Consider the following 25,021-nt stretch of genomic DNA (forward strand, 5'->3'; position numbering starts at 1 on the left):
AGACAATATTGCTGCATGATAGAAACAGTACCTAAGAATAATAGGAGTAGAAAGGAAAAATAAACAAGGTAGATTTAGGATGTGAAAAGTAGTTAATGGCACACTACAATTTTTAAGTCCTTTGAAAACAATTCTCCATGAGGACATTCTCACAAAGGGCCGATTTCTATCCATCCTCACGTTAGTAGAAAATGTCTCATGTTTATATACTAGATGAAGGACAGCACATGGCTTGCTTTGGGGTCATGTAACATTATCAAGCCACATTATATGCTGAGCAAATGTGTTCTCTAAAACATGACCATAAATTGTGAGTCACCATATTTTCTACCTATTTCCGTTTTTTATTGAAGAGTAGTAGAAGACAATAGTAGCTTAAAATCTGATTCATAGGCAAAAACGGCTTCCCTAGAAAAGAAACAATTTCACAAAACCACTGATGAAGTTCAGAAGATTCAATCATCGACCTCAAGTTTTAAGTGAGACTCATACTTTTCCCTCACTTTGACCAGAATATATTGCTGCTGCAAAGCAATTTGCACTTTAAAACTTTAAAGAGAGCAGAAAGGACTAGACTTGCCAGAAGGCACTTGGGCAATTGTCACAGGCAGATTGTTTATTCCACCAAGAGGTTTATTATTATTTTCATAGTATTCTGCAAAGATCAAGAGAAAGTGCTAACAGGCTATGGTTTTTATAAAGGTGGAGTTTAAAGTATTATAAAGAAATAAACCATCAAATTGCTTGACAGTTTATACAGGTAGGTTGTTCATATAACTATATGAGCAAGGAATATACTTTATTTTTATTAGTTCCAGAACTGTGTGGCCCACAGTCAGTTCAATCAGAACAGACTGAACAATCTGAACAATCAGAAGAGCTTTTCTTAATTTTTGTCTGATTTTTTACCAAAATTCTGCAAGTGATTCATTGTTTGACTGCAGTAAACCAGTAATGTTTGAAACAAGAATCAGTGTTGGCATCAGAAATCATAAGTCCGTCCTTTTTCAAGTTCAAATACAATTAATAAGAATTGCAAAAATTCACTAATGAAAGCAAAAATCTCAGGACTTATGAGGAAAGCAAGAAAAAAAAAAAGGATCTCCCTTTTTAATGACACATAAAGGGAAGAAATCAAGGTCCTATTATGTTTCTCACTCTGAAATAAAATTGCCCAAGCTGGGAACCTGAAGATCATGTGTGTCATTTCTCTATGGGTGCCATAACAAATCGCCAACTGGATTTTTTAAGCCACCCAGAAATTTGTCAAATGGTTCTAGATGTTAGAAGTTCACTATCGAAGTGTTGGCAGGGTTGGTTCCTGCTGAGAGTTGAGAAGTAGAATCTGTTCCATGTCTCTCCCCTGGCTTCTGGTGATTTACTGCCAATCTTTGGCATTCCTTGATTTGTGGACATGTCACCCCAATCTCTGTCTTCATATTCACATTCCATACTCCCTGCATGCATGTATCCAATTGTGATGGTTAATATTACATGTCAACTTGACTAGATTGAAGCAAGCAAAGTATTGCTCTTGGGTGTCTCTGGGAAGGTGTTGCCAAAGGAGAGTAACACTCGAGTAAGTGGACTGGGAGAGGCAGATCCACCCTCAATCCGGGTGGGCACCATCTAATCATCTGCCCGGGTAGCTAGGATAAAAGCAGGCAGAAGAACGTGGAAAGACTAGACTGGCTAAGTCTTTTGGCCTCCATCTTTCCCCTGTGCTGGATGCTTACTGCCCTCGAACTCCAAATTCTTCAGCTTTTGGACTCTTGGACCTATACCGGTGGTGTGACAGGGGCTTGAAGGCTTTTGGCCACAGACTGAAGGTTGCACTGTCAGCTTCGCTACTTTTGAGGTTTTGGGACTCGGGCTGGCTTCCTGGTTTCTTAGCTTACAGACGGCCTATTGTGGGACTTCACCTTGTGATTGTGTGAGTCATGTCTCCTAATAAACTCCCCTTTACGTATAGATCTATCCTCTTAGTCCTGTCCCTCTGGAGAACACTGACTAATACACCAATTGTCTTTCTTTTTTGTTTTTTTAATAAGAACACCAGTCGTATCGGAATAGAGACCCACCCTACTCCAGTATGGCTTTATCTTAATTGCATCTACAACTACCCTTTTCTAAATAGAAACACATTCTGAAATAGTAGGAGTTAGGACTTCAATTTATTAATTTTTTTTTATGGGGAACACAACTCAACCCATAAAACATCTTAGATGTATCCATCTTTCCATGTACTATTGTCTTAAAGTTCGGTTTCATCCACCTTCACACTTCTCTAATGTTCAACTCTTTCTCTCCAGCTCCACTGCAACTGCCTTTGCAGAATCTTACTTCATCACCGAACCGTGATTCCACAAGGGTAGGGCCTATGACCATTTTCTTTCCTCTACATAGGCCCACTGACCGACCTCATACTGGCTGTCTTTATTATTATTATTGTTATTAATTTTGAGACCGAGTCTCTCTCTGTCACCCAGGCTGGAGTGCAGTGGCACGATCTCAGCTCACTGCAACCTCCACCTCCCGGGTTCAAGCAATTCTCTGCCTCAGCCTCCCAAGTAGCTCGGATTACAAGCACGTGCCACCATGCCCAGCTAATTTTTTTATTTTTTTAGCAGAAATGGGGTTTCACCATCTTGGCCGCGCTGGTCTTGAACTCCTGATCTAGTGATCCACCCTCCTCAACCTCCCAAAGTGCTGAGATTACAGACGTGAGACACGGCACCTGGCCCTGGCTATCTCTTAATGTAATATCTATTTAGTGAATTTTAAGTAAAAGACTCCTCATTGGTTAGTAAAATATATTTCTAACTAGATTTCCAGGTATTAAACTTATTCTTCACGTCAGTCCATTTTCCCCCACTGTTAACAGGCAGATCTTTGAAATATTTTTACCATACTCAAAAATGTTCAATGGCTTTTCATGACTTACAAGACAAAAATTCAAACACCTTAGGCTGGCACACAAAGAACTTTGTCTCGGCCTCAGTTTACCCATTCAGTCTCATCTCCATTACTTCCTCCCAACCCGATCCCATAAAAGCAGTAATTTTAGCTCCTTGACAACCTCATGCTCTCCTGTGCTTGCATGCCTTTGCAAATCTTCTCTTTGCCTAGAATATGTTTCTCACCCCATTAGCCCAAAGACAACCTTCTGTTTGAGTTCTTCATCAACCCTTTCACTGTGCATTTTATGTATACCTATAGCAGAATAGTCTGTATATTGTCTACTTAAATGAATGTTTTTGTGTCTTAGTTTCAGTGAGACTGAACAACCTGTGCTTCTTGAGGACCAAACACAAGCGTTTTTTTCATCTTTGTATTCTCAGCGTATTATATAAGGCAAGGGCAGGCACCGAATAAACATTTGCAGAATAAACAAATGCGTGGAAGAAAAACTATGTGCCCCAATGTTCATTTACAGAGATTACTTAGGACACATTTGTTGGAAATGTGATTTAAAGTGATTATAGCTCTTCCTCTAAATCCGTAGCCAGAGTCAACAGAACAGATACTTCAATAATGGCCTCAATGTCAGCCTTCTATATACCTGTCAAAGCCAGGCACACCAGTGAGGAAAGGGTACACCAAGGTACGCCTTCGAACCCCCTTTGTTTCTAATGCTTTACAAATATTTTCTGAGACTGAGGGAGAGAGGAAAACTCAATATACTTTGGTTTATAATCTACTGATGCCTAGTAAAGGCCATGACTCTAACAAACATAAGGCAGGTGTGAGATAATATTTGTCCTTTGTTAAGCCACGTTAATTTAGCAGGCAGTTAACTAACTCTTGGCTCAGATAATCAAATCAAATCAAATATACTAAATTTAGCAATGACGAAGACGTTTTTATTTGTATGTGTGTATGTGAAGTAGCAGCCATCCTTTATAACCTGATCATGGCCCATATAGAGATTTTTACCTTTAGGGTCAATGTTTGGGTGTTGAGGTTGAGTTTATTAAGGAATACAGTAGACTTCTTGATAGTGAGGGCAGTAGTGACATTAGCAAAAATGCTCTGAGGGGAAGCAGAATCTGAAGGTATGTAGCTATGAGGCATATGTGTTATTACCATGGACATCTACTCATCTATTTCTAGCTTTTGTCATTTGGGCATCATTTAATTATAGGAGTTGGTGGGCTAACGTTCCACAGCTCTGTTCATACATGGTGCATGATATACACAAGATGATTTCCCAGGCATTGAAAATGAAAGGGTGGCTTCTTTAATGAGGAAGATCAAAACTTATTGAGGAAGGTACATCTTCAAGTGAGTAACGTATGTCACATGAAATGTGTGAAAATATTTTATGTAAATATGTTGTGATGGCAGAACAAGAAGGAGCTAACATTGTCTCCATAGTCCATTAATAAAATAAATAAATAAATCAGGGTGTTTTATGAACCTTCCTCATGTCTGCATTGTATCACAAGAATACTTCCCAATGCAGAAGAGGAGAAACAGGGAGAAGAAATCAATGGTGCTTCTGTTTGAGCGTGGGTCAAGTTGGGCACTAGTGGAAAATTGGAGGAGAGAGGAAGATAGAAGCCAAAGTGTCTCTGTCCTTCTCTCATTTCCTTGGATAGCGTCTTCAGCAGTGGCTAAGTCTCCTCCTTAACTCTGGCACAGGCCAAGCCTCCTGGCAGGTTTCTAGATTCCACGTCACCTCCATACCAAGAGATCCTCCATACTACAGAATGGCAGCAGCTTCCTGCTGATACGAATCTCTGGGTTATCTAAACAACCTCTGGTTGGTTCCTCAGATCTTTCATCAAATGCACAACCCATTCTAGGCATTTAATTCCCTCTGTTTAAAATAATTTGTGATTTCTACTTTCCTATTTGACTTTGATACACTACGTATATCAGACAAATAAAATTAAGAATGGAAAATGTAAACCTTGTCTAAATCTGGGATCTTCTTTGTGCAAATAATTGAGTAGTTAGAAATTACTAATAATTATCTCATTTCTTCTTTCACATTTGTTTCATACTTTAAGATCAGCTTTTGAGTCCAAATTATTAATGTATTTTTTGAAACATCAGTGTCAGAAATTCCGAGATTTTTAAAAAAATATAGGCTGTTACACAACAGTCAAATAATTAGGATGTAAAGGCTATACACAACAACTAGCACAATACCAAAGAAGAAAATAAACACTATCAAATCTTTATAAACAGAAAATGCCAGTAATCCCACTTTGCTTGACCTTTGATATCTGTGATAACGGCATAATTATTCTAAGAAGAGAAACCGAATTTTATTTTTTATTCCAATGTAACAACAATAAAAGGTATACTATGAAACAAAAATGTAATACCAAAATGAATAAAAATAAATAATGATTTTAAAAACATAAATACCAATAATAACAACATCAAACAAATATTGATAAATTGCTATTCTGTGCTAAACATCACACTACCCCTAAACACTTAGTGAAGTCATCAACTCTCTGGGCCTCAAGTTCCTTGTGGGGAAACTGAAGAGCTTAGATTACAATAGTTTTTCCCAACCATTGATCCTCAGGTCTAGCAGTTTGTATAACTAAAGATAATATTAATTTACCTATTGCAACGTCCATTACTTAAATTAAAAAGCAAAAAATTATGTAGGAGATGTTTGCTTTAGAGCAGTCTAGTTTATGGTCCTCTGAGAAGTTAGATGAGCTGGCTCATGACTCAGTTACCGTTTCTGACTCAGTTGATAACTCCTAGCTAGTACATTAGTTTTAAACAGCACATTGCTTTTTTAAATTCTCGGTCAAATGTTGTTTAATTTATATCCATAATTGACCATTTGTTAAAGACAGGAAGCACAGGGAACACTGATGTTGAAATGCAATAAGGAAACTAGGGACATAATAATATAATTCTGCAAATTTTGTTCATTTTCTCTTCATCAGATCAAAATTCTTGTGTGTATTTAGTACTTCAAAAATCCATTTGAAAAGCATAAACTAATGTAATGATTATTAAACACGGCTTTGAATAATGAGAAATAAAAAAGTTAACCAGCATACAATGTGTTATTTGCAGACATTTCAAATAACAATTTGAATATCTTCTTATCTACGCAGTCAGAAACAAAACATGATAATCATGAAAGTAAAACAGTCCATTTTTTTTTTAAGTATGGAGCAAGAATTCTACACATCTGGTCATAATTTAGCAGCTTTTTTTTTCATATTATGACATGCATTTTTAAAATGTATATTTCAATTGCTATTTATTCACAAAACCAAATATGCCACACTATTGTTTCTTTTTCAACAGATTTTGCCCTTTAAAATAAAATAAAATAAAATTTTTTTAGAAACTGATTTTTAATGGAAAAGGTGGAAATTTATATTTTTATGTATTATTTGTTCTTAAGGTTGCACTTAAGTATTTTATATTTTTAAATAATTCATTTACCCAAAACTGTATCTATATATTTACTTACTTAAAATATATTTATGACCTGTCACCCAAAAATTATTTTAAAAATTAAAATTCTACAGACTGTGTGGAGCTGTATATTGGACCAAAAAGTTTTTCAAGTCAAAGGTGTTTGGGGAATGCTTCTCTTAGCTAATCTCCAAGACTTCATGAGTCCAGTGGCTTTGATGATCCAAATTAGACTATTCTGAAGGGAATTCTAATGTCATTATTTGGATCCTTAAATGACTAACTCAAAGAGAAAACAGAAAAAAAATTGTCTGCAAAAGAACCATCCATTAAAAATCTTATCTCTGTTTTCTACTTTCCCCTCCCTCTCTTCTCTCATCATGCCCTCTTTGTGGGTGTATGATGCAGTTTTGTACAGTCAGAAACAAAATCAGCCCTTATGAAAACATGCATGTCATCTAAAAATGTTTTTACAGAAACTTATTTGTTTCACATTGGGAGAAAAGAAGGTTTCTGTTTGTGGCATTTGAAAGTCTGGGTTTTAGTATTTAGGATATCTATTTACTCTTTTCCCCCTTTATTTCTATTTATTTATTTATTTTTGAGATGAAGTTTTGCTCTTGTTGCCCAGGCTGGAGTGCAATGGCGTAATCTCTGCTCACTGCAACCTCCACCTCCCAGGTTCAAGGGATTCTTCTGCCTCAGCCTCCCGAGTAGCTGAGATTACAGGCACACATCTCCACGCCCAGCTAATTTTTGTATTTTTAGTAGAGACAAGGTTTCATCATGTTGGTCAGGTTGGTCTCAAGCTCCTGATCTCAGGTGATCCACCCCACTCGGCCTCCAAAAGCGCTGGGATTACAAGCGTGAGCCACCGCACCCGGCCTTCCCTTTTATTTCTAACTTTACAAAACAAAAAGCCTGAGTCCTTAATCATAATGGGACCGAATTTTAGGATGGTCTATCTATAGATGCGAAAAGTTCTTGATCTGAATGTTTACATGGAATTCATAGGTTGCATAGGAAAAAAAAAAAAAAAAAAAAAAAAAGACTCTCAAAAGCAGCATGTTCACTTTTCAGAGTCCAGTCATTGTGTGTAAATTACAGAAAGAAGAATTCTAGTGAATGTCTACTTAATGAATTTTCTAGTTTGCAATACCAATCACCAGTTCCTGAAATTTTTTTCAATGAAAATATCTAATTCTGTATTTCTATCCTGAAAGTCCCAGTAGCTTCGGATCACAGTTTAAATTACTATTCTCAACGTAAAATTGTCACTCCTGGACTGAGTGGAGACTTACTCTGTCTCCTTCTTGGAGAATAATGAAGAAAGCAGCTTTGTATCAGAAATGTTGCCCAGGTAGCTGAGACTGTAGTTTGAGTTTAACAGCAGGTGTCTTGGCGTTTGATAATTATTACCAGCACTACCTAATCTGCTACCTGTCTTTTTTAGTGACTGGAAATTGGGGCAGTGGTGTTTCAAGAGACTGCTGAGAATAAAGTTAAAGCTGCACAGAGATGAATTATTCTTCTAAAACGGGCCTCTGCACAGAGTATGTTAACACTTCCTAATGAATCTCACTGGTGAAATTTTGAAATGCATAAAGATACCAACACTATACAAGGGGATAGAGTGTTCTTGTTATACAATACCAATTTTACAATGACATGTATTCTGCTGATGGTGAAGTGATTTCAAAGCATCTGGATGGAATAAAACACACTCAACACTAAAGTTATGTTGAATAACTTTTATAACTTGCAAGCCCTAGAGTCATCATGATCATGTACAATGCATCTCTACTGATGTACAAAATGTATTGTATTTGTCATGCGTTTTATATGTCATGAAAAGAATATTTTTGTAGTGATTAGTTCAATACTGAGTCATCAAAACATAGCCATAATTGAAAATAACAAAGCAGTGAATATTACAATATAGGCACTATTTTATAGAGATATAATCCATTGTATACTTCAAATCTTTACCTTCTTTCTATTTTTTTATATTATAGCTTTACCGAACATTTATGTTTACGTATTTTAAGCTAGACAATGCCATGGATTGATGTTTACATAAACAGCATTTCATTTAATCTTCATAACAATCTTATAGAATAGAAATGATATTTTACGTGGACTATTACAAAGTCAAAAATCTTAACCTTTAGAATAAAAATAGAAAAAGCCACCAACAGTTCAAGCCTTACATTGTCCTTATTGGTGACAATTTCATAGAAATGAGCATGTTTTTCCAAGAGTTGCCTCCAATTACCCAGAGATAACTGTAGTCACGCTCTTTAGGTGTTGACATCCATCCTTGAACCAAGTACTATGTCAGGAGGATGGCACACTTTCCCTGGCCAAGCCTAGGTCTTTTGCCCATGTTTCAAACTGGAGGATAGGGGGGTTTGCCAGTCTATCAAAATCACATGCACTAAGAATAGGGAAGGGGTTTTCCCCACAGAGATTCTGGGCAGCAGCCCAGAATAAAAATATGTTTGTATTATGTTCTGCTCCTTGGTTGCTAACATCCACTCACACTAGTCTCCCGAAATAAACATGCAAAACCGCCTGGCCTTACATGATGCCACAATCCCATATACAACCAAAAAAGTCTCCATCCCATCAAGAAATAATTCAAAATTTTGTTCAGTTGCTACATCCTAGTATCCAATAAACCATGAAAAATAATGAAACTACCTCAACACAATCAATATACCATGGGAGAGGGTAAACAGGATAAGTTTGGAAACACCCATCTGAAAAAGGGGACAAAGGGCAACAATAATTATGAATCTATCTTAATCTGCTTGGGTGGCTATACTAAAATCTCCTGAACGGGGTGGCTTATAAACAAAAGAAACTGAGAAAGTTATTTCTCACAGTCCTGAGTCGAAGATCATGGTGCCAGAAGATATGGTGTCTGGTGAGGGCCCATTTTCTGATAAATAGTATGTTTTTGTGGTGTTTTCACATGGTGGAAGGGGCGAGGGTCCTCTTTTGTAAGGACACTAATCCTATGTATGAGAGCTCTACTCTCATGACCTAATCACCTCTCAAAATTCCTGCCTTGCAATACTATCACATTGGCACAAACATTCAGACTATAGCAAGGCTCAAAGCACAGCAGTATCCAGGGCTGAGAAGAGCATTGACTCTCTGAACTGACAATGAAAAAGTTGCTCAGTCAATTAACTGAGTTTCTCAAAATTCTGTTATCTAGTAAATCTTCCTTGACCTTTATTCTTCTTGACCAAATATGAGTTGTGCATTGGAGAAAGATTTTCTTTCTGAGGGTTTGAGTCCTTCAGCAGACCAGATTCTGTTGGGATAAGTCATGAATTTTGCTTCAAATGCAGAATAACAACATACTTTGATTGTCAGCCTTGGGATTTCTCTAGCAATATACAGTTGGCCCTGCCTTTCATTCATTGAATGCATCTTTGCATTCAATCAACCCCAGATCAAAAATGTTCAAAAAAAGTGAATGTTTCCATGTATACACATTTTTTCTTTGACATTATTCTCTAAATAATACATTTAACAATTGTTTCCATAGTATTAGGTATTACAATTAATCTAGAAATGACTTAAAGTATACAAGAAGATGTGCATAGGTTATATGTAAATACTACATTTTCTATAAAGGAATTAAAAATCCAAAGATTTTGGTATCTGCTGGAATGCCTGTAATCAACTGCCCACAGAGAGCGAGGGAAAACTGTAATTCCTTTAACTTTTTAACTCTTTAACTGCTTGTTTCCAAATTCCTTATGTGTGTTACATATTTAAGCTTATTGATGACAGTTTTTCATTCGCTTATATTATTCTTTGCAACTAAGGGTAACAGGGATATAAAAATTATGAGTTAAAATCACCAAGTCTCAAATCCCAGCATGTAAAAAGTAATTACAGAATAAAGGTTGAAAGAGATAATATAATAAAAGTGCCTATGTGCTGTTGTTATTATTTATTTTAAGTCTTTAATTATAAGTCACTTAAACAAGCAAACAAACCCTATGTGGCAATTAGTTGTAGAGTTTTCAAACCCTACCTGCATCAAGTTATGTTTCTCATCTATCAATAAGACATAAGAGACCTGTAGGGATAAGAATCACAGAGAAAAATCAGGGAAGGTGTAAATAGTCTTTGCTGAGTTACCTAACCTCTTTATCAGTAATCTGAGGATAATAAAGATTGTGGTGGATTGTGGTGATCATTAGGACTTTTCCAAATACATTATCGCTTTTTTTCCTCTTAACACACAGTAAGATTGTAATTCCCTGCCTCCTTTAAAGTTACGTGTGGCCATGTGGTTTGGGCAATGACATGTGTCAATACTGGATGGACAACTGAGGGGCAGTGGACAATTCTCTGTTCTCTGTCTCTGTTGTGATTGTTGCAGCTCATGTGAAGATGAGGACCTCCATCAGTCTAGGTCTCTGAATATGTGCAGAGTCTTCCCCACTACCCCATTTTGGGTATGTAATGCAAATAAGAAATATCTTCTATTGGATTAAGCCACTGGGTTTCAGAGGTTGTTTTTATAAGTATCAAATCAGATAACATAAAGGTGACATAATTCATGACACATTAACAGAAGCACATAAATATGTCGACTTTATTCTAGACAGAACTATTTAGGCTTGTTCAAATAGTTTTCCCATCAGTAACATTGAGATAATAATAACCATATAACCTAATTTAAAGGTGTACTGTGACATTCTATTAAAGGTCTAAATAATATATTTATATGAATTATAAAATGAAAAATATTACTTTTTCTGAACCCCACTGTGTATTAGCAGTTGATTATTTCCATAAATTCAATTGTCTTAATTTCTATATTTTTTCTTCTCCAGTCTAGATCTTTCAAGGCCAGACAGTATCACTGATAAATTATTTTTTTCAGCGTGTTTTAGAAACAAGAATATTTTCTTTCGTCACGTCCTTTTTAGTTATTAGAAATTACTTATTACTTTTTATTTTTTTGAGATGAAGTCTCACTCTGTCTCCCAGGCTGGAGTGCAGTGGTGCGATCTCGACTCACTGCGACCTCCGGCTCCTGGGTTGAAACGATTCTCCTGCCTCAGCCTACAGACTAGTTGGGACTACAGGTGTGTGCCACCATGCCCGGCTAAGTTTTTTTTTTTGTATTTTTAGTAGAGATGGGGTTTCACTGTGTTAGCCAGGATGGTCTCGATCTCCTGACCTTGTGATCTGCCAGCCTTGGCCTCCCAAAGTGCTGGGATTACAGGAGTGAGCCACCGCACCCGGCCAGAAATTACTTATTACTTTTAAAGAAATAAATTACTAAACTTAAACTGATATCTTCTCAGCAACTTCCAGGGACTTGGAGCTACCTTACGGTACCTTTTCATTATTGAAATCAACTTTTTTTTTTTTTTTTTTTGATCTTTTGAGATGGAGTCTCACACTGTCATCCAGGCTGGAGTACAGTGGCATGATCTCGGCTCACTGCAACCTCCGCCTTCCGGGTTTAAGCAATTCTCCTGCCTCAGCCTCCCAAGTAGCTGGGATTATAGGCGCCTGTCACCACGCCTGGCAAATTTTTTGTATTTTCAGTACAGATGGGGTTTCACTATGTTGGCCAGGCTGATCTCAAACTCCTGACCTCGTGATCCACCCTCCTCGGCCTCCCAGCCGGGATTACAGGCCTGAGCCACTGTGTCCAGCCTGAAATCAACATCTAAATACAAGCCTATTGAAAACAACAGAGAGAAAAGTAGGTAAAACAGCTAAGAACAATAATTCATCCAGAGAGAGGAGATTAGTTAAAATGAGAATGAATGAACAGAAATCAAAGTGTAATATGCAAATAAAATTGAATCCTTGGAAGGATAATTTACACTTCTTTTCTGTTTAAAGATAGGCTATATTTGTGAATTGGTTAGCTTATAATTCTAAACCTTATTATTTCTTTCCCTGGCTTTTGTTTTTCCTCATTGTTTCAGTGTATATCCTGGACTTGTAAACATTCTACAATAAGCTGTTAAAACTCCATTTTTTGGCATGTAAATACAATGTGTGAAATATTTCAGAGTTTTCTTTTATACACGAAACCATTGCCTTGAGATAGTGGTATGAAGGAGAAGGGAACATGGGAAAAAATAGAACAATCACCTATAAGTTGGCCAGAGACTATGGTTCCCAAGGAGCCCTGCCTGACTATATAGTCAGATAGGAGACGCTACTAAGGTTTTCCCAACAGTAGAATGTAACTTGTCAAATGTTTGCATGTTCTGCTCCTCTTATATAAGAATTTTCATACCTTAGTCAATGAAATGTCAGTTGTATGAACTGATTGCCTCTCCTAAGCTTTTATTTCACCGTAGTTGTTCTGGCTTTTCTCGCTGAAATTCCCTGTTGACAGGGACACAAAGAGCTGTTTTAAATCAGAAGCCAACATTTGGGTGCCAGACAGCATGCTGGTGCCACATAGCATTCATTCCATAGTGAAACTGCAAACCAATACCTTTCTGTGCTAAATGGCACCATATCTCCTATCCTACTTCATTAGAATAGATTTCCTTCATGATGCCAGCTGCTTTTCTGGCACCAGACATGAAGACTCAGACTAAATTATCCCCACTAAAACCATTGCTGGTGTCATAGTGCCAGACGCACCACTCTGACCTCTAAGTTAGAAGGCATATCCCCTCCAGGCCTGTTTTAGATTTTCTTGTTTTCCCTGCATTTTGTACTTTTGCATCATTCTTGTGGGCACTGTGTTAGATGAACGAGTTGATTGCTGTTACTCACGAATGGATTTCACAGTTCTTCATGCAGAGGCTTGCTGCCTTTTTTTTTTTTTCCATGACATTTCCCATAATGAGAATGATATAGTTCAAAGAATCACAAAGAAATAGGAATTAATAGTTTATACTCAAGGTGAGACAAAAGTCGCTGTGTTGTAGGCAATCCGCTTACAAATATCTATCTCTATGAATGATTTTCAACCAGTCTTCAGTGTCAATTATTGGTATGCTGAAGTTACTTGTATTCTTTTGAACATATTTTATAACCCTTTTGTCACAAATGGAAGGATTTCATGATGTTTACTTTTTTAACTTTAAACACCTAATCACCTTCATTGTCTTATAACGTTAAGACAAAGACAGAGAGCAAGTATTACTATTCTTCACCAAAGTTAAACAACAGGAAAGGGCATTTGGGCACAGGTTCAATGTATGCAAAGCAGTCTACACTCATCCGAATATAAAATGGTAGAAAAAGACCACATTAATATCTGGAGACTAGTTTACATTTTACTGTTTTTTTTCCTTTAAGAAACAGAGAATGAAAATCAAACTGGCTTAAGCAAAAAGAGATGGGCTTATATATGTGGATGATGCAGAGGTAGATCGGGCCTTAGATATTGGGTTGACTCAACAGCTCAAGGGTGTCATTTAAGATACTTATTTTCCCCTTAGTACATTGATTTGCATAGCATCACCTTCATTCTAAGACTGCCTAAATGACCCCATAGTTTCAAAATCCATACCCACATACCATCTCTTTCAGAAAGATAGAAATAGCTGGTTGTAGCCAGCTGTCTTAGAGGAGTGGAGAACTCTCTCCATTCACTCAGCGACATCCAGCTAAGTTTCTTTGTCCAAGAATGCCGATTCCTAAGTCAATTCCATTGGTAGAAGAACATCCTGGGAAGCAAGCCTCAGAGGTAAATTCTGTGAAACAATCATTGCGGTAGGAAGAAGGAAATTATCCTGATGAGGTCACTCAGGATACAATTGTAGGTGGCATGGGCTCACGGTCTCCTCTTTCCTACCCCCACTTCGTTCTTACTTTGCAAGGGGGATTGATGGGAAGGAAATGTAAGAAAAATCCCAGGATCTATACTCTCAACAACTACTAAAGCATATTTTACTCCTTAGAGGGTCTGTCCAAGGCTTGCCTTTGGTGAAGTCGCCTGGCTTTAAGATTATGCAAACCTCACCTTTATCAATGAGCTCTCTCAGAACTGAGGAACCGAAAAGCTTCTGTTCAGTGTTCAGAGAACACTTGAAATAGAATCACAAATTAACCTATAATATTTTATTACCTTCAAAGTACAAAATCTCCTGAAAAGTTTACAAGCTCAAAAATTCCCTGTTGAAGAAACTATCTTGAGGAACTGATTTGATAAAAATCCAGATATAAAATAAAAATTAGTATCATCTTTAGAATAAGAGAATAAACTATATTCCTGTTTTTTTAAAAAAGTTGTTACCCAGGGAACATATAAATAGGAACACACACACACACACATATTCACATCTACATATATATATATGCATACATATATATACACACACACACACACACACACTTTAATCATCACATAACTTTTTTCTCCCTTTATACAGAAGCAGGAGGGAAATCCTAAAGTCTTCTTTAACTAATGTTATTCTCAACAAATTCTTGTTTCAGTTTAAAAGTATCCATCAGAGATTATACACTGAGTTTGGCCCACAGATATGTCCCGTTTGATGCCTATCTAGGCAGAGCTTCCTCTCTCCAGTTTGACCAAAAGCCACAAATCCCCTTCCTCATCCAAAATTTACTCTTAATCCAACCTTTAAAAATATTAGAGAACACTTATTAGAGATGCAGTCTAGTCATGGTCATAGCCTGTCTTAACCAGGATACAAAGGTAAGCAAATAGTCAGGCAACTCCTTGGTAAGCAAGAAAAAATAAACAGGATGGACTCTTCAGGCCAAAATGAGGACATTCAAAACTAGCCTTGCTTCACAACCAGAGATTTTCCTGTCACTCTTGGTTTTTCTAGGTTCTCTTCTAATAACATACTTTTTTTATAGAAAGGGTCAAACAAAATTGAGTATATGATAGCCTTAGCCATGCTATGGTAACCACCCAACACCCTAGTCATGGAAATGTATTATTAGATGTTTCTAGACTCTTCAGCCATGGATTATTACTTTAGTTCAGTTATTTCTATAGATGGCTGATCTCAGTGGTTTCATGACAATTGTTCTAATTTCATTCTCAGAGGGAAACCTTAATTCCAAGAGCCAAGGATTCCTAGCTGTTACCACCTAGGTACTAACTACAATTTTCACTGTGGGTGTTAAAGTCAAGATTTAAAAATATTGGTTCAGTATCACAACATGATATTAAATTGATATTGAGTTCCTCTCACTCTTTTAAACATTTCCCTACAGAGAGAGTTTGCTCTCTCTGTAGGGTTATGTCTTTTCTTTACATAAGGTATGATAACACGTTTTTAAAGAATGGAATTTTCATACGTCATATTTTCTCTGGTAGTCTTGACATTAAAACAATCACTTTTGGTCACATGCAGTAATTGGGCATGGCAGGTCATGCCTCACTTGCTATGCTAAGTAAAGGGATTTGATAACTTTCAAAACCTCATACACCTTTGCAAGTTAAGTGGTAGTGTAAAAGATTTGTAGTCCAAAGGAGTTTGAGCTACATTTCTTCAGGACCTTTTCTTGTTCAGCATTTTATTCTCAGAACCTAACACAATGCCTGGCTCACATGGGAGGTTTGGTAAATATTTTAAAATAAGTTAATTAATGATAAAAGTTGGAAAAAAGCTCAGAACAAACACATTCTCTTGCTAAGATACTTAAAATACAAGGAGATTTTTTCCCAGAGAGTCATATTCAAGATGAAAATATAGATACCAACAAAACAATAAAAAAAAACTGATTTCTTTATTCAAACAACCATACTTCCAAATTACTATTTAATAACCAATAATACTCTTCAAAATTCACAGGTAGAGCACTTGTTTTCTATGATTTCTCTGAAAACAATGTCACAAATGTTTGGTTAAAGAATCTAAAATATTACAAAAAAAAATTTGTGAACTTAACTAATGAGAAAATATACTCTCTTTTAGAAAAGAGGATTAGGGATAAAAATAAAACATATTTCCAAAAGTAGATATGGATGCTCAAGTATCACAGGATTATTTGTTCAGTAAAAGACTTTTAATTTATTTAATCATGGTACACATGCTAGGATAGTACATTTTATTTTATATAGTACAAATATGTTTTTAATACACAAAGAAAATTAAGAATACTATTTTTGCTGTTACATATCAGATTCTTTAGGAGTCTGGACTACAGACATTTCAATTCAAAGTGTTTATTAAAGTGCAAGTGTAGTAAATCTTCTGGGGTGGAGAAACTTAGTTGAATACTTGTTATACTATTGCAACATGGAAAACAGATGGCAGGCCATCACCAATACCACCTGTAACTTTCTTTGATTTAAGCAATTTAGAATGCAACTTTCTTTTACTTATAATTCAAGTTTGAATCAAGGCATCTACTACCCCAAGCATCAATGCTCTTCAATATCTAATTTCACAGTTTTCTTAACACGTATCTCATGTTATTTATTATAGTCAGAGGCATCCCAACACCTTTGTCTATCTTTGCTACCTTTTAAATGGTTTATCTGGCAAACCATCAATCACAAATCATGAAACATATTTTAGCTCAAGTAAGATCAGTTAAGAAAGAAAAACAAGGCTTGTGTGGCCTAATTGGAAACATTACTCACATCAATAAGTGATAAATGCTTGTTCTGGGAAAGAATATTTATCCCCCAGATCTGTCTGTAATGTATAACATGGACAAGATTAAAATCTCCAATCACCTTCTAACTTAAGGCCATAAAGATATTGATAAAAGCAACTGAAGGCTTTTGTGAAAATAAAAGTTGTCAAAAAAAAACTCAATTTCAGGTTCAAACGATTGCTTGTATTACCAAAAACGTAAACATACGTATTCTATTTATAGTTTATTATCTGGTTAAAATTACAGCTTATGAACAACTTGAAATAAAATGCCCAATAAATTTCTGTAATATGTTTTAGTATATTTCAAAAGTCTTAATGAATTAGCTTACTTGGCTTTATCCTGAATAACATGTGATAGAAGTTTTCAATAATTTCTTATTTGATATTTATACTATTAAACAACTTTTATTAATTACATGATAACATTTCTAATTCAAAATTTATTGATAATACATATACTACTTCCTATGTCTTGGAGGAGACATTAAACATATCCAAGTAAATGTATTTCCAAAATAGAAAAAGACATAATGTTTCTTTTATAAAATTTTAATTTAAAGAACACAGATGCACTCACTCACTCCATGAGGTCAATTGTACTACCACAACCACATTAACCAAGTGATGTTCACTTACTTTACAGGTAATTTATTAAACTGCAGCACTGTCTCAGGAATGGTTCACACAAATAATTTAACTTAGGTAAACACCATTTTCCAGTAATGATAGGACAAAACAAACTTTAGGAGCATTTATGAACAGTAATGTCTCACTCTTAGTACACATTTGCCAACCGATCTCTGTTGTTTGCAAATGAATTAACTATGGCTTGAAAAATCATTAGAGCCATCTGCTTTGATGGTAAGAAAGAACTGCTATGATCATTTTTTTATAAGAGCAGAGACTAGGGACTATTTTAACATATTTTTAGCATCATTTACCCTAAATCTGACATGCTATCTAAAAACTTAACAGTATTGTTGATTGTTGTTGAGGCTCCTTGCAAATCTGTTTACTGAGAAACTGCTTTTCACGCGTAGCCCTCTGTTCAGTTTTTTAGTGATATTGAACATGGAAAGTGTTTTTTTCCTACATCCAAATTACTCATTAGTTACCAAAATACTTGATTTTCCAATATTTTAATCCTTTAAGAACTGATGAAAGAAATAAAAATTCAGTTAACAAATTTCATTGTTTTGAAAGAGTCAGTGGAGTGAGAATGAACTTTTGTTTATTTCCTTATTCAAATAATTTAGATGTGTGTTATTTTTAGTGCTACCAACATCTGAATAGCACCCTTTTTCATTTGCTAGAAAAGTATCTATCTTTATTTTCTTATGAATATTTGATTCAGGAACATGTTTGTAATGTGATGATTAGTAACTCCTTGCATTGGGCAGGTCTTAAAAAAGCAAGTGTATACAAATACACACACACCCCTACACATCCAGTGTAAACCCATTATTGCATGTCTATTTCTCAAGGATGCATACATTTTTCAAAAGAAAGGAAAGAGGAGAAAAGAAAGGAGGAAGGGACAAGGGAAGAAAATAGAGAGAGCTCACTGATGTTTATTTTCTATGGAAATTTGCCAATAACCATGGAGTTTAAATACTATTGAATTCATAATGTTAAGATCTATGATTTACCCTTTGTTAAAAATCTATTTTTTCTTCTATCTTTTAGGATGGTGCTGTTAGAGAGATGACTGCAAAGGAGGACCTGTCCATTTACATTTGCACTTGGATTCAGTTGACATCCAATAACTACATAAATGTTGAGCAAACAGATAGATGGATGGATGGATGACTGGATAGAAGATACATTAAACTTTATTCTGTCTAAACCTTAATTAAAAGGTACAGGAAAAATCTCATTATGTGGTAAAAAGCAGTCCTCTTCAAATCATAAGTATCTTCTTATCTGGCTGTGCAGAAAGAAGGAGACAAATACATAGTTATAATCCATCAGATTAGTTGACTCAAACCTCTGAATCTATGGGATGAAAAACATGCTAAGAATATCTTCACCATAACTGCATACAGAATTGTATGTATCAATTGTATCCAAAAAGAGATAAGCAGGTACATTTCATAAAATTTATCATAATCTTAAATATAAATAGCAAAACAGCAAATATACTCCCTTAAGACAGTGTATATAAAAGAATTTGTTCTTAAAAACTTACATTTGTGTATTCAAAAAGAAATCTCACAATCTAATAACTGGGTTTCTTTCTTTCTTTCTTTCTGTTTTTGTTTTTGTTTGTTTGTTTTTTACGTTATGGAGAAAAACAGCATTACATACGTGTAGAAGTTTAAGTCAGTGAGGCCAAGAGCTGGCCACAGCACAGGCTGGTAGTAAATGCCTGACATCTTCCTCTAGTTGGGCAAGCAATCTGAAAAACAGCAAGAGAGAGAGCCCAAGATGGAAATGACTGTCTTTTATAATCTAACCCTAGAAGTAGCACCCCAGCATGTCTGTGATGTTCAATAGAAAGAAGTCATTAGGTTCTTCCTGCACTCAAAGGAAGGGAACTAAACAAGGCAATAAATATCATGAGATGAAGATCACTGAGGACCATCCTAAAGGCTGCTTACCCTAGCTCCTTAAACCATAGTCAAACTTTTCTCCATTAATTCATTCCAAGGCGTCCCTCTTCTCTGAATTTTAACAATTTTTCAGTTTAAACCTGAAATCAATTAACCTACCTATAAATAATCCGTTCTTTCCTCCTTCCCATGAATCTTACAGAAATGTCTCTTCTTCTCCCTACCATCTACCTTATAAGGTTATTGAAATATTAACTGTACAAGTGAGTATTTAACATTTGCTAGAAAACCTGTAATGTGTTGTAGCCCTCACTGTACCAACATTATCTGTTGTTCAGTGTTAATCCCCATACCTGAACTCTGAAACCTGTTTCCACAAGTTCTTGCATCATTAAACACTTTCCTGTCTACTTCAACGTCAGTTACAGATAATTTTAAGTCTCAACCATTTAATTTATCCATTTATTCACTTTAGTTTCAAATATTTCTTCTCATATTCTTCATCTTTTGCAACTATGGTCCTATATTAATACATGAATTTCTTAAATAATAAACTGCCAGGTTCACTTTCTCACTTCTCAATAACCTCCCTGAACTCTAGTTCCACATCCCTACTGTGCTTCTCTGTAAATATTGGCAGGGATCTTCTGACTAAACCAATGGTTCTCCAAATGTGGTCCTTGCAGCATCAGAACCACCTGGGAATTTGTTAGAAATGCACATTCTGGGTCCCTATCATAGGCCTACTGAAAATCTAGGACTGAGGCTCAATCATCTGTTTTAACTAGCCCTGTTAGCTCATTCTGATGCCGGCTAAAATTGGAGAACTATTGTCTTCAACTACCATAAAAGAACTACTGTCCTAAACTAATGAAACACCTCCGGTCTTTATTTAACTTTGTGCAGCGTTTAAAACTGATTCCTTGAAAATTTCCTCACATAGTCTCCCAAACATCCTCTTTTATTTCCACCTCTCTGATAATTCATTCTTAGTATTCTTTTCAAACTTTTCTTGTCCTACCTGTTCTGAGAATGATAGACCCATTCTCCATTTTCTTCTTTTATCTCTATATATGTTTATCCTGGGAATTTTACCTGTTCCATTAATTTATATCTGAAGCTACTAATGCCCACCAAATTCATATCCCCTGCCCAGTCCACTTCTCTGGGTAATCATATTTTCAACATCCAAATCAAGATCACCAAATGGGTATCTTCTGTAAGTACAAAATCAACATGTCCAAACCAGAAATCATACTCCCCACAACAGCGCCCAAATATATTCCTCCTATTTCTTACCATGATAAAATGGAAGGTCATTTTTAAAGTCATCACATTCAGAAAACTGCCATTCACATCACAGTCTACGCTCTTCCCGTATCTTCATATAATCAATCAGGAATTGCTCCAGATTTTGTCTCCTACTTTATTGTTATTTCTGGAATGATAGTTTTTCTCATTTTATCCTTAAAAGTAGTTATTAATCTTATGGTCATCTTTAGAGTAGGAAACTGAGACTAAATGGGGTCCAGCAACTTCCCCAAAATATACACAGCAACTAAGCATCTCAGCGAAGCTCTAAATCTAACTAAATGGTTCTTTACTATATTGCTTTAGGACACTTTTATACTCTTAAAAGTCATTAAGGACCTATACATGCTTTGGCTTATTTGGGTCATACTTGAGAATACCTGGAAATTCTAAAATTACATGTGTTGACTTAAATTTTATCATTAAACAAAACAGTAGCCCCATATTTTGCTAATAAGATTTTTAATGAAATATAACTAAATTTTCTAAAACAGAAATATTTAATGAGTACAGTGCTATTGTTTTAAATGTTTGTGATTCTCTTTAATGTTTGGCTTAATACAATCATATTCTCATATCTGCTTCTGCATTTAATCTGATATAATATGTTGTACTGGTTGAAATGAATAAAGAAAACCTAGCCTCATACTGTTATATAATTACAAATGGAAGAGTATCTTAATAACCTTTTCAGATGATTGTCAATATTCTCTGATAGCAGAGCAAAACTCAACATGCAGTAGCTTCTTAAAAATTTGTTACAATGCTGCATCAGAAATCATATCGAACTTTTGGGAATGTGTTACACTAACATTTATTTGTTTATCATGCTTTATAAATATATTTATTATCCACTCAAGCCTTTGTAACATCATTTATTGACCAGTTGGATCATACTAATTTGTTGAATTAAACAGATCTTTCAAATACTGACACAGTTCAGTATACATTTTAGAAATCACATTTACCAATATCACTTCCAATCTTATCAGAAAAGACTTTAAGTACCAAAAAGTGGTGGATACAAGTATTACAAAATATTATTATCTCTTGAACATTTATATTTTATTATTGACAAATACCTGCCAATTATTTTCCCTGAAGTTACAAACTCACTTCCTCAATTTTCAAGAAAATCTGTCTACTACCCAAGTGTAAATAGTCATAATTTTTGTCTGTTAGCTATTCTTTTAAGTAAAACCAGTTTCCTAAAATAATAATAATAATGTGCATAATAATAATGCAACTGAAACAATCGTACTAGTGCATTTACTTGGAATAACTATCCTATCTTGATATTTAGTAGATGTTCTTTATGAGTACTTCTTGTTTCTTCACAAACACTATTAAATAGGCATGAACTCAAAGATTGAGATTTCATAAAAAATTTGTATGTCTTTTCCCCCTCTCTGTGAATGAATGGTGGTAAAACACAATGGCTGCCAGTAAGTTTGGTGCTATTGCCTTTATTTGTGTTAAGGCACCAGGAAAGTTATCCACTATTGCTTTTGCAACATGAATGCAAATTTTAACACAGAGGAAATAAGCAGATACCTTTCTAGTACTGAAACAGGTAACTTTCTGGTAGTATTAATCAAACATTTTCAACTTTGCAAACTTCCTAGAAGGATCTTCAGGACCACTTGGTCACCTTAAGGACTCCATTATCTCTCTGTCTCTCTCTCTCTCTCTTTTTTTTTTTTTTTTTTTTTTTTTTGGTAGACGGAGTCTCTCTCTGTCACCCAGGTTGGAGTGCAGAGGCACGAACTTGGCTCACTGCAACCTCTGCCTCCCAAGTTCAAGCAATTCTCCTGCCTCAGCCTCCCAAGTGTCTGGGATTACACGCATGAGGCACCGCGCCAGGTCAGGACTCCTTTTTTTTTTTTTTTTTTGAGGTGGAGTCTCGCTCTGCCGCCCAGGCTGGAGTGCAGTGGCGCGATCTCGGCTCGCTGCAAGCTCCGCCTCCCGGGTTTACGTCATTCTCCTGCCTCAGCCTCCCCAGTAGCTGGGACTACAGATGCCGCCACCACGCCCGGGTAATTTTTTGTATTTTTAGTAGAGACGGGGTTTCACCGTGTCAGCCCGGATGTTCTCCATCTCCTGACCTCGTGATCCGCCCGCCTCGGCCTCCCAAAGTGCTGGGATTACAGGCGTGAGCCACCGTGCCCGGCCAGGACTCCATTCTTAAAGCTATTCCATGCTTTTTAAATAACACTTTCCCTCCAGAACTTATGCTCCTAACTTTATAATTTACACTATATTATTCTACCACTATTTGGAAAGTTATTATCATGGTAACCCGATAATACAGTTATTTTCAGGTTCATGGTCTCTGATGTTAAAACGCCGAGGTTTGAATATGACTGAGCTACCTGTTGGCTATGCAACTCTAGGCAATAAATCTTAACAGTATTTATTATTCCAGATAAAGAAATTACAGGTAAGTTAATTAACTTGAAATCCAAGTTTGTCTGCTGATGCCTATATTTAAAATCTTAAGTTCTTTATGCGACATTGAGAACATACACTTCCCCCACCCTAAGTTACTTGTCTCTACTTTTGCTCTCTGCCTTCCTCTGATCTAACTCTACTCCCACATGGCCACTCCCTAGAAGCACCAGTAGTAAATTGCGTGTAGTGTTGACATTTACAAACTTATCAGACAATGCATTTTACATCTGCTTGACCTATGCATACCCTTTTGGTGGTCTCTCTGTCTCCAATACTAATCTCAGTACTAGAGCCCTTCTTATTTTTGTGAGAGCATTAGTGCATTTTATTCCACTTAAATGTCTGTATAACTGGTTTCTCTTTCTCAGGTGCAGTCATGTTTTACAGTGGAATGAGTGAGATAATAATAATTTTTATAACTTTCAAAGATTTCAACACACAGTGTAGGTTTAATTTAAAAGATATTAAAGAAGGAGATTTATAGTAAAGTGCTCCCATAAATATGTTGACTTTCAAAGGAAATTATGAGAAATTTTCTTACAAAGGGCTGGAAATTTTCACTTATTTAGATATCAATAAGTAGTCTTAAGTGAAATCTGGCTACATTAATGTATTTAAAGCTGGCAAAGATTAAACCAAATTGCCATATATAAAGAAAATGTGTGCAGCTATAGAAGGGATAAGGAGATAGAAGGAGGTCTTAATTGAATGACTAAACCTGTCTAGAAATGATAACAATACTATGACTAATAACGGAAGTACGTCATGTCAAAAATATTTGCTTTGGATGAGGGAATGTACAGTCATGATCTTCTCATCACATTTTTCTTTTTCCTCAAATTTTCTACATTGAAAATGTCACAAATATTTGATTTGAAAGATAAGAAAAACAACACAGTTGCCCAGTTAATTGCAACTTTATAAGCTTTTTGAAGTCATTGGTTTTAAGAAATACCATATAAATTATCTTAAGCACCAGAACAGAACATTGGTTTTAGATAATGAGGAAACTGTGTTATTATTGATGGGGTTCCAGACACGATACCCCAAACATGATACCTCAGCATTTGAGAAAACAGCAGAAGCAGAAAGGCCACTCTCACCTTCTCCCACACTTGTCCCCTGATGCAAGCCATGAAAGAATTATCTGGCTGAATGCGGTGGCCTGTAATCCCAGCACTTTGGGAGGCCGAGGTGGGCTGATCGCCTGAGGTCAGGATTCAAGACCAGCCTGGCCAACATGGTGAAAAACCATCTCTACTAAAAATACAAAATTAGTCTGGTGTGGTGGTGCACACCTGTAATCCCAGCTACTCAGGAGGCTGAGGCAGGAGAATCATTTGAACCCGAGAGGCGGAGGTTGCAATGAGCCAAGATCATGCCATTGCACTCCAGCCTGGGCAAAAAGAGTGAAACTTCATCTCAAAAAAGTAATTATTATTATCTAACCTTCCTCTGAGTGGATCATAAGATCCTCATTCCAGAGATGCCCTCTTTATTCCCAGAGAAAAGTAGTATCTTTATCTCTGAGGACACAGAGACATGAAGAAGAATCTGAAGCAAAAGATCTTGCGAAGTTCCCCTACTTTATTACCATTAGATCATACTTTGTTCATTTATACTTCTAAGCAACTATTCACGCTTCATCAAACCTCGCATAAAAATATATAGGTTTCCCTGTTTCCTTGGGTCTTCATTTAC

At 36.0% G+C, this 25,021-nt stretch overlaps 1 long non-coding RNA gene across 1 annotated transcript in view; it reads left to right on the forward strand.

Annotated features, from left to right (window-relative positions):
- LOC105475609 (uncharacterized) overlaps nt 1-25,021 on the forward strand; it is a 765,655-nt gene that overhangs the window by 731,678 nt on the left and 8,956 nt on the right. The window contains exon 6 of the long non-coding RNA XR_011622191.1: nt 18,693-18,865. This is a non-coding gene — a long non-coding RNA (uncharacterized lncRNA). The remainder of the gene's footprint in view (nt 1-18,692; nt 18,866-25,021) is intronic.

The sequence above is a fragment of the Macaca nemestrina genome, chromosome 4, assembly GCF_043159975.1.
Source record: "Macaca nemestrina isolate mMacNem1 chromosome 4, mMacNem.hap1, whole genome shotgun sequence".
Lineage (NCBI taxonomy): Eukaryota > Metazoa > Chordata > Mammalia > Primates > Cercopithecidae > Macaca > Macaca nemestrina.